The sequence below is a fragment of the Macadamia integrifolia genome, chromosome 1, assembly GCF_013358625.1.
Source record: "Macadamia integrifolia cultivar HAES 741 chromosome 1, SCU_Mint_v3, whole genome shotgun sequence".
NCBI classification, from domain to species: Eukaryota; Viridiplantae; Streptophyta; class Magnoliopsida; order Proteales; family Proteaceae; genus Macadamia; species Macadamia integrifolia.
In genome coordinates, this window is record NC_056557.1 from 31,098,406 (window position 1) to 31,108,623 (window position 10,218).

The 10,218-nt window shown below is 41.0% G+C and overlaps 1 long non-coding RNA gene across 1 annotated transcript; it reads right to left on the reverse strand.

Moving 5' to 3' along the window:
- Positions 1-163: 163 nt before the first annotated feature.
- On the reverse strand, positions 164-2,826 carry LOC122086337. The gene is made up of 2 exons (XR_006142383.1): positions 2,514-2,826; positions 164-572 (listed from the first exon to the last, which is right to left on the reverse strand). It is a non-coding gene; the product is annotated as an uncharacterized LOC122086337 (long non-coding RNA).
- Between the last annotated feature and the right edge of the window lie 7,392 nt (positions 2,827-10,218).

Consider the following 10,218-nt stretch of genomic DNA (forward strand, 5'->3'; position numbering starts at 1 on the left):
TTGAAGGTTCCAATTAATGATCTAGTAGCTTGCAAAGGTAATCCCTTGGTAACTTACGCCTTAAGGAGATAAAAAAAAAAAAAAACTCACTTATTTTTAGAATACTCTTACATGATATTCTAAACAATGATCAGAGCAGGGAAGAGAACTGAACTTTCAGATTTATCAAGGAGTTATGTATTAATATGGTTAACCAATTGGCCTTTTTAATGAATACAGAGACAGAGTTGACCTTCTTCATGAATACAGAGACAGAGTAGCATTTCCTTAGTAATAGTTCTATACTTCATTACACAAAACAAATACTTGTTTTCTGGAGATGAAAGTTTTGCAAATCAAGCCACAACTCACAAGTGACGATAGAGTAGGAAATTAAAATTTTCATTTTCCCTAAAGGGGAAAGCTGGATCCTTCATCAAATCCCTCACTGTTAGAGAAAAGCAAGGTATGAAGAAAAGAGGATGTCTGTCTTACCTTGTTATCTCTTGAAAGTCCTTTTCTCTACAATGAGTCTTGTGATTGAAGGTGAAAATGTGATATGCTCATAAAGTGTACAGCTTTCCCTCCTTCAGCTTTCCAATTCAGCAAGAATCATGGTTTTAAGTATCGGTGCGTATCGTGCCGTATCGGCCGATACGTATCCATATCGGTAGGCATCGGCACGATACATACCGATACGCTACGGGGAATTTTGGGCCCCCTTTTACGTATCGTTGTATCGTGCGTATCGTACCGTACAATACCATATCGGTACCGATACGTACGATACTCTACAATACGAACTTTTGAAAATCTGGAAATTCCCGAGAGTATCGTTACCGTATCGGTATGTATCGACCGTATAGTGCAGTATCGAGCCATATCGTACTGTATCAGTACGTATCGACTGAAAATATGAAAATTCCCGTGAATGTGCCTTTTATTGTTTGAACAAACACTTCAAACTCTCACCAATAGTTTTCTATATTTCTCTTCTTTCTTCCCCTTTGATTCACACACCTTTTTGGAGACTCAAATGGTAGATTGAAAGAAACATTGTCGAAGTGAATGGTTCAAAGAAGGAGAAAAACATAGTCCAAGAAGAACCTTGAACTTGAAAGTTGAAAAATTTGAATAGTAAGTTCTTGAATCTTTACTCACTTTTTTCAACTTTAACCTTAGATTTTCAAGTTTTTTTACAAATCTAAGGTTCATCATAGGGGTGTCAACCGGTCGGGTCGGTTCGGTTTCGATTGGGCTTAATCGGGCTTAAAGACTTTCAAAGGCTACACCGTGTCCGCCCATTTAACTAATCAGGCTTAGTTATTGAGGGCATGGTACACTTTATATTCGGTCGGTTGGCCTCGGGCTATAATCGGGCCACCTTAATCGGGCTTTAGTCGGGCCTTAATTGGGCTACGGACATGTTTAATGTTAAACGGGCTTTAACCAGTTTTTAAACGGACCCTCTTTAAAATGTGCTCTTATATTCCGGCCCACTCATGCAAACCCAAAAAAATGATAATAAATTAATAAATGATACCAAATATAACCATTATTTAAAATATGAACATGTTTTTACTTTTTAGTTTTTACTTTCTAATTTGGGGGGTAAAATAGGTATTCTACAATCATTAAAGGGTCGGGCTAGGCCAGTGCACAATAGGCCGGTCTCGATCGGGTGTTAAACGGTCGGTCTCGGTCGGGCGCCCGACGGTCCAAGTAGCAAAACCAAGATCGACCGTTTATAAACGGGCCGGGCTCAAGCCCGACACGTTTAATAAACGGTCCGGGCTGGACCAGTCTATAAACGGTCGGTCCCGATCGGTTTAGTCGGTTCGGGCCACGAATTGACACCCCTAGTTCATCATACTTAGAATCACATTTTGTGCATCATTATTACATGAAATCATTGGATTTATAAGGATTTACAAACTTTTTTCAAGGATTTATAAGGATTTACAAATTTCTTAGATCTACTCATGCTCAATGATTAAAAATGTTTAGATTTTTTATATGTTATGTAAAAACAAGTGTTCTACAACTTCCATGGAAAATTTTGATTTTTCTCAAAAAAATATATTTGTCTATCAATACCATACCCTCATCATTTTGAACATTTTCAACTCAATATATTTGTCTATCAATACGATACCCTCCACTTAAGTATTTATGCATTCTACATGTTATATATAACTTTTTTTAACTATTTTTTTATGCAAAAGTGTATAAAAATGTGTTCCCTATCCATTTATGTGCGTATCTTTAGCGTATCTCCGATACGATACGATACCCTCCGATACGTATCTTAATTTTGACCGACCGATACAGCGACCGATACCGATACTTTAATCGTTGGCAAGAATAGTATATGTCTCTTCTATACTGTGACATCTCAAGGTATTAAACCAACATAATCAACAGAGCTTCATCCACAAAGAAAGAAAAACAAAAGAAGAGAGATAGAACCAACAGAATCAACAGAGCCTCATCTTCAAAGACTGATAAACAAAAGAAGAGAGATAGAACCGAACCTTCACTGTTCGTGCTTCTGCAGCCTAAATCTCCCAACCAGCTTGTTTGCAGACCAGCTGAGAGAGAAGAGAGCAGGAGATGAGTAAGGGAAATAGAATGAAGAAATGATAAGAAGAAGAGAAAGAGAGGGCTCGTGTGGGAAAGTGATGGAGTGGAGAGAAGCAACAGGGTAGTTTTCCAAAGGGAATTTACGGGTTTTTGCTGGAGAAGGGGGAGGAAAAGAGAGGGTTTGAAGTGATCAGAGGAGAGTTTTCTGCTAGCTCTTGCAGTAAAGTGAGGAAGTGGAGAGAAGCAACAGAGAGGGGTGAGAAGCAGCAGGTTGGCTCTCTCCTCTTCCAAGAAAACGTTAGAAGAAAAAGAAAAACCGTGTGGGTCAGGCGAAAAAAGAAAACGCGTGGAAGGAAACGAAGAAATTTTGTATAGGTCACAAAAATTTAACTTTAATAACACAAAAGCAATCATGTTTTTTTTTTTTTTTAAGGACAAAAGCGATCATGGTGGATGAGAGGAAGTGTACAAAGGAGGAAGGACGAGAAAAATTCAAAACCAACTGAATCAGCATCTATTACAGTCCCATGTCAGTTTATGGGATTGTTCATACATTAGTTTTTAAGAGAATTGATGTGGGTTAATATGATCTTAGGTCTCTTTCATGAATTTGGGAGATAATATCATTATTGGTATTGATATTGATCCAGATTGATGTGTATCGATCTATTTCGCCTTTGCTTTTTGTTAAAAAGTATAATTTTTTATTGTTTTACCCCTGAAACGATATACCATGGTCCCTCACCTTGTAAACTAATTTATGTGGTTGAGTTCTTCTTCTTTGAATTGTGGAGCGTTTCCTTACTTTACCTTTTTCTCTGATTTATGGGGAATCTTTTCCAGACTTCCTTCAAGTGGCCTAAGACAGGTTTGGCTCTCCTGATGAGTTGCTGGACTTCTTTTGTTTTTTTTTTTGGCCAGAAATTATTTCATTAAAATAAGGAAGCACCAACTACAAATCCAGCAAAATAACAAAATAAAATAATAACAGAAAAGAAGCCATCCAATATTTTTCTCCCACCTTCGGCATTGCCATCAATAGGAGAGCAAGAAGGGAACTAATTAAATCTGAAATTTGGTCTTCCGTCTGAATCCTTAGCAATGAGCTCCAAAATATGAGACGGGAAATTAACATCCACATCTGAAACACCAGTCTTCGCCGCATCTCTGGCCAAATAATTTGCTATTGCGTTCCCTTATCTATAATTGTGAGAAATCTTCCAAGAAATACTACTCAGTTATGGTTTGAGAAATATCCATCTCTGCATAGTAAACCACTGCATCTTATTTTGTTGGCAAATAGTGACTACCGCTGCAGAGTCCGATTCCACCCACAGATTTTGAATGTTCAGGTTCTTGGCTCTCATGAGCCCTTCCATCAACCCCTCCACCTCCGCTTCAAAAACTCTTGTCACCCCCATATATTTTTTTTACGAGCCTAGGACTCTTCCCATATGATCACGGAGAATACCTCCTACACCTACATGGCCAGGGTTCCCCAAAGAGCTCCCGTCAAAATTTAATTTGACCCAATTAATAGGGGGCTTACAACAGAACACTTCCAAAATTTTCCTATTAGAACCAGCTTGAATTGGGATACCGAGGCGTTTGCAAACTAGCTCATCCTTCGTTGTTCTGACTTCTCCCATCGACACCGGGTTATTTCTTCTAACATCTTTAACTACCATGGCCACTACATACTTAGCCAAACGGTCTTTACCTTTGAATTTCCTATGGTTTCTTTCTCTCCATAGGTGATCTATTACTATACTGAAGCACCTAGACCACACCTCTTTAATACACAACATTTTCCATTTTCTCTTCCACCATTGGGCCAACTCGAGCAAGGACCCCTGAGCCATCCATCTCACCTTAAAATACTCAAATAAAGTGCACCAAATCGCTCTAGAGAAAGAGCAAGACAAAAGAATGTGATCTATCGATTCCTCCTCATGTCTGTAGAGGTCGCATCGAGACGCTATAGGAATTGATCTTCTTTTAACCACCTCATCAGTTGGAAGCTTTCCATGAATCGCCTTCCAAGCCAAAGTTGCAACCCTTGGCCGTTGCTTCTTGCACCAAATTAGAGAGGCCCATTGCACTATTGGCTTCTTCACTCTGATTTCTTCCCAAGCTGATTTTGAGCTGAATTCTCCATCCAGAGACAAATTCCACACGCATTTGTCGGCACAATCATACTCAGGAAGCTTAATTCTCTGAACAGCCTAAAAAATACCTTTGAAAAAGGCAGAGTGCACCACTGGAAGCCTCCATTTGTGACCATCAATAAATCTACAAACATTACCGTCAAGATTTGTCTGATCACGATCCTCCATGACCACCCCATCTTCTATCACATTGGATCCAACCCATACCTCCTTCCAGAGCTTTATTTTGCATCCATCACCAACTATCCATCTCTCCATAGAGGAAATAAATTTCCATATGTGTTTAATGCCTGGCTAAATTGAAGATTTTCTGTATCCTTTTTTTGGCACACCTTTCCTGCTCAGGAATCTTGCCCTCAAGAAGCAGCTGGTCATGGACTCTTCATGCTTGATACGCCAAGCAGTTTTACAAAGCATCGCTTTGTTGACCTCTCTCAGTCTCCACAAACCTAGCCCCCCTTCCTCCTTAGGCTTGCAACATTGATCCCAATTTACAACAATTTTTTTTTTTTTTGAAGTTTCAATCTCTCCAGTCTAGAAAACTTTTTGCATCCATCTCTCCAAAGTCACGATAAGAGACTCTAGCCAACAATATGCTGCAAAGCTATGGGTTGGCATGCTCAATATGACTGAATGGGCCAGCTCCACCCTTCCAGCCATGGATAAGATCTTCGCCTTCCACCCTGCCAGACGGTCTTTAACTTGGTCCATGATTGGTAGAACAACCTCCTTTTTAACTCTCCCTTTAAAAATTTCAACTCCCAAGTATTTAGTCGAGTATGAACATAGTGGAATCCCCAACTCCTCAATGATAGCCTGCTTTCTCTGAGGGTTTAGGCATCCAAGAAACAACTTGATTTTCTTCAAATTTACACACTGCCCTAAAAACTCCTAATACTTGTTCAGAAAGTTTTTTAAGTGATGGATATACCTGATTGAGGCATTAGCAAATATAAAAATGTCGTCTGCGAAGAGGCTGTGAACTGGAGTACTCACCCCTCGAGGACCCTTGAGCGGCTTCAATCTCTTATCAGCCACAAGCTCGTGAAGCCCTCTGCAGAGAACTTCTTCAACCAGAATAAATAGCATGGGGGATAGGGGATCCCCTTCTCTCAACCCTCTTTCCACACCAAAGTACCCCACTAAACCATTGTTTAGAAAAACAGATAATTTTGCAGACACCAGCATCTGATGAACCTAGGATATCCACCTTTCCGAGAAGCTGAACTTCCTCAAAACATGAAACAAAATCCTAGGAAATTGTGTCATAAGCCTTCTGGATGTAAATCTTCAAACCCATGCCACCTCCCCTCTAGCAGTCGAGAACATCATATTTGACAACTCGGAAGCCACAGAGATATTTGAATGAATGATTTAGCCCTTTCGAAAATCCCCTTGCTCCTCCGAGATAAGACGAGGCAGAAAAATAGAAAGACGCATAGCCATAATTTTTGTAACAATTTTACAAAAAAATTGCCAATGCATAGGGCCCGAAACTTATCTAGGGACATCGCTCCTTCTGATTTGGGAATTAGGAAAAAGAAATTGTTGTTCATGCCATATGGCATAAGATTGCGACTAAAGAAACCTCTCACAACATTACATACGTCTTCATAAATAATATCCCAACAAGCTCTGTAAAAAGTACTTGGGAGACCATCCGGTCTTGGAGAGCATTCGGGGTCAAGGTCCCAAACCGCCTCTTTAATCTCTGCATTGGACGGCATGACATCTAGTCTCCATCGATCAATATCCGTCAGCACTGACGGAATACAATCCAACATATCCAGGTGATTTGAAGATGTAAAGCGCTTAAGGAAGCTTTTATAAAAATAAGAAACATACCCTTCTAGCTGATTTTTCTCTGAAATAATTCTCCCATCTCCATCTTTGAGAACTCTGATGGTATTCTTAATTCTTCGCACCTTTGCAGTGATATGGAAGAATTTAAAGCACCTGTCCCCTTGCAGCCTCCATCTCGATCTCGACTTCTCCACCCAAAGCTTATCATAGCTCTCTATGGCTTTTAAATGTCTAGTTTTCGCATCTGCTTCACAAACGAAAATCTGATCATCCATTCCGTTCACCTCAATCTCGTGCTGCACTTCCTCCAAACTTTTCTGAGCCTCCTCCATCTCCAAATTAATATTAGAAAAAGTATCCCTAGCCCATGACCTTATCACTCCTTTCAATCTTTTGATTTTTTGGTTGAAAACATACATGGTATCAGGAATAGAATTCTTGGGCCGCCAAGAGACATTAAGAAAATATAAAACTCCTTTCCAAATCTCCAAAGAGTAGCTGCAGTTAATGAACAAGTGCAGGGAAGACTCAGAGAAGGAGCCACAGAGATCACACCTTGATGAAAGCTGAATTCCTTTAGCCTGAATCAAATCGTCCGTTGGGAGTTTCCCATGCATCCATCTCCAACCCAGAACCGAGAGTCTAGGTGGAATCATCTTATTCCATACTAGACTAGCCCAAGAGACCTTAGCACTAGAGGATCTAAGGCCATCCCAGGCAGACGACATAGAAAAGTGACCCATCGGCTCCAGAGTCCAAATGCATCTGTCATCCAGAGGCAGCGAAGGAACATTAATTCCTTTTATTGATAAAAAAAATCTCATTCAAGCCAAGGAAGTTCACCGGGGGGGGGAGGACCCAGGACCCTTGATCCAGAAAGTCGGCCACAGAGTGAGGGAGATCACGAAAAGGATTCACACTCTTCCCTAAGGTATCCCAAATAGGTTTAGGACCCCACCACTTATCGTTCCAGAAATTAATATTTCTGTCATTATTAACCACCCGTCTTTCATTTTCTACCAAAAACTACCACATCCACTGCACCCCGGGCCAAATAGTCGAACTCTTATAACTCCACTTGAGAACACCAGCCCCAGAAATGAATCTAGCTCTGATTAACCTACTCAGCTGAGAGTCTTCATGCTTGATTTTCCAGGTGAGCTTGGCGAGCAGAGCCTTGTTTATATCCCGAAGCCTACGCAGACCCAAACCACCTTCCTTCTTTGGCTTACAAACATGGTCCCATCTAATTGCAGTGGCTTTTGAGGAATCCACCTCCCCTGTCCAGATGAAATTCTGCATCCATTTCTCCATGGATTTAAGCAGAGAAGCAGGCCACCAGTAGACCGAAAAACTATGCAATGGCATACCCAAGATCACTGTCTTGACAAGCTCCACTCTGCCAGCTAGAGAAAGTAGCTTACCCTTCCACCCAACAAGCTTGGCCTTTATTCTTTCCATCACCGGAAGAAGGGGATCTCGTTTGACTCTGCCCTAGAATATTTCAATCCTCAAATATTTCGTAGGGAAAGGGCAAGCTGAGATGCTCAGCTCTTGTGCAATCCACTGCTTCCTGCTAGGACAAGTCTTTCCAATAAATAATTTACTCTTTTCTAAATTAAAGAATTGGCCAGAGCAATTTTGGTATAATAAAAGGAAATTCTTCAAGTTTCTAACATATTTCTTGGAAGCATTCATAAAAATAAACACATCATAAGCAAACATAAGGTGAGTAGGCACATCGGCTCCCCTAGGACCGACCATGGCCTTGATCAGCCCCATTCCCGACATCTCCCTCAAACCATGACAAAAAACCCCTTCTGCAATAATAAAGAGAATGGGAGAAATAGGATCTCCCTGCCGGAGGCCTCTACTCGCATTAAAATACCCCACAGGTCCTCCATTGAGAATAACCGAGATCTTGGCTGATTTCAGAATGGCATGGATCCATCCATCCATTGTGTCAAAGAAGCCAAATCGACGGAGCACATGAAATAAAAAATTGCACGAAAAGGTGTCAAAGGCCTTTCTAATGTCCACTTTTAGACCAAGACCCCCTCCTCTGGATGAACTCCCCATCAAGTTTACCAGTTTTGAGGCTAGCCCAATGTTGGTATGAATAAGCTTTCCTTTTTGGAATGCTCCCTGCTCAAGGGAAATGATTCTAGGAAGAATAGAAGAGATCCGAATAGCCAAAATTTTTGAAAAAATTTTGCAGAAAAAATTCCCCATGCATAATGGGTGAAAATTTTCAAGAATCCTAGCACCCTCGACCTTTGCGATTTATAGCAGGAAATTATTATTAATACCTCTTGGAAGAATACCTGACAAGAAGAAACCTCTCACTGCTCGGCAGACATCCTGGCCAATGACCTCCCAAAAGATTGTGAAAAAGGATCCCAAGAACCCATCTGGACTTGAGGAACTATCAGGATCATGATCTCAGACTTCTTTTTTAATCTCATCATTCAATGGAATTGAGTCTAATGTAGTTCAATCAAAGTCCTGCAAAATTATGGGGATGCAATTAAAGATCTAAGGGTGGCTTCCCAGGTCGATTTGCTTACGAAAATTCTCATAAAATTCTGCAATATAAGAGCTCAGCTGATCTTGATCCGAAATCTCCTCACCCTGCTCTGGAACAATGTTCCTGATGAAATTCTTGGATCACTTCACTCTAGTCATCACATGAAAAAACTTTGAACATTTCTCACCTTCATGCATCCACCTGATTTTGGACTTTTGGATCCACAATTTCTCCTGGGATTTAGTAGCTTTCCATAACCTGGTCTTTGCATCAGACTCCAGCTCAAAAAGCTGCTCTGAGAATCCCTCCTCCTCCATACGATGCTGAACGTTCTCCAAATCAGCCCTAGAAGCTGATACTCCTAAGCCCAGATTGGGGAAGGCACCGCGAGACTAGGTCTTCAGAGTGGATTTCAGTCGTTTAAGCTTTTGGGAAAGAATATACGTATAAGAGCCAACTATAGGTATTCTCCAATCCTCCCTAACTATGTCAACAAATTCTGGGTGATCCATCTAGAAATTGTTGATTCTAAATGGGTGATTCCACAGCTTGGAATGAGACCCCGAGCAGGCAAGCAGGGGAGCATGATCGGAGGCAACACGGGGAAGCACCTGCTGAGCACAAATATCAAAGGCTTCCAGTCATTCTTCATTCATAAAAGACCTATCCAGAACTGCAGACACATTATCTCTCCTTCTATTATTGGACGAGGTAAATTTCCTTCCCAAAGAAGGGAGCTAGACCATGGAAGAAGCATCAACCATCGTGCCAAAATATGTGCCAGCCCCTAAGCAAAACCTACCAGGGCCCCTCCTCTCATCATAAAAAAGAATGGCATTAAAATTGCCAATGATCATTCTAGGCCGCCCAGCCAGACGAGCAACCAATTATGCCCACAAGGCCCTACGATCATCTCAAAGGGATTTAACGTGAACCACAGAGATATCAAAAGGGGTGGCCCTTCCATTCAATTTGGAGGGAAATCTGTTGTTCTGATATTGAGGATACAGTGGGCATCTTCAAGCTCCGCTTCCACATGACCCAGAGGTTAAGGACCTTGTCAACTCTGAAATTTGAAATAACATCTGCTACAAACCCAAGCTTGTTAAAGAAAAGCTTTGGGAATTTAAGAACAGGAAGCATAGGCTCAGCAATTCC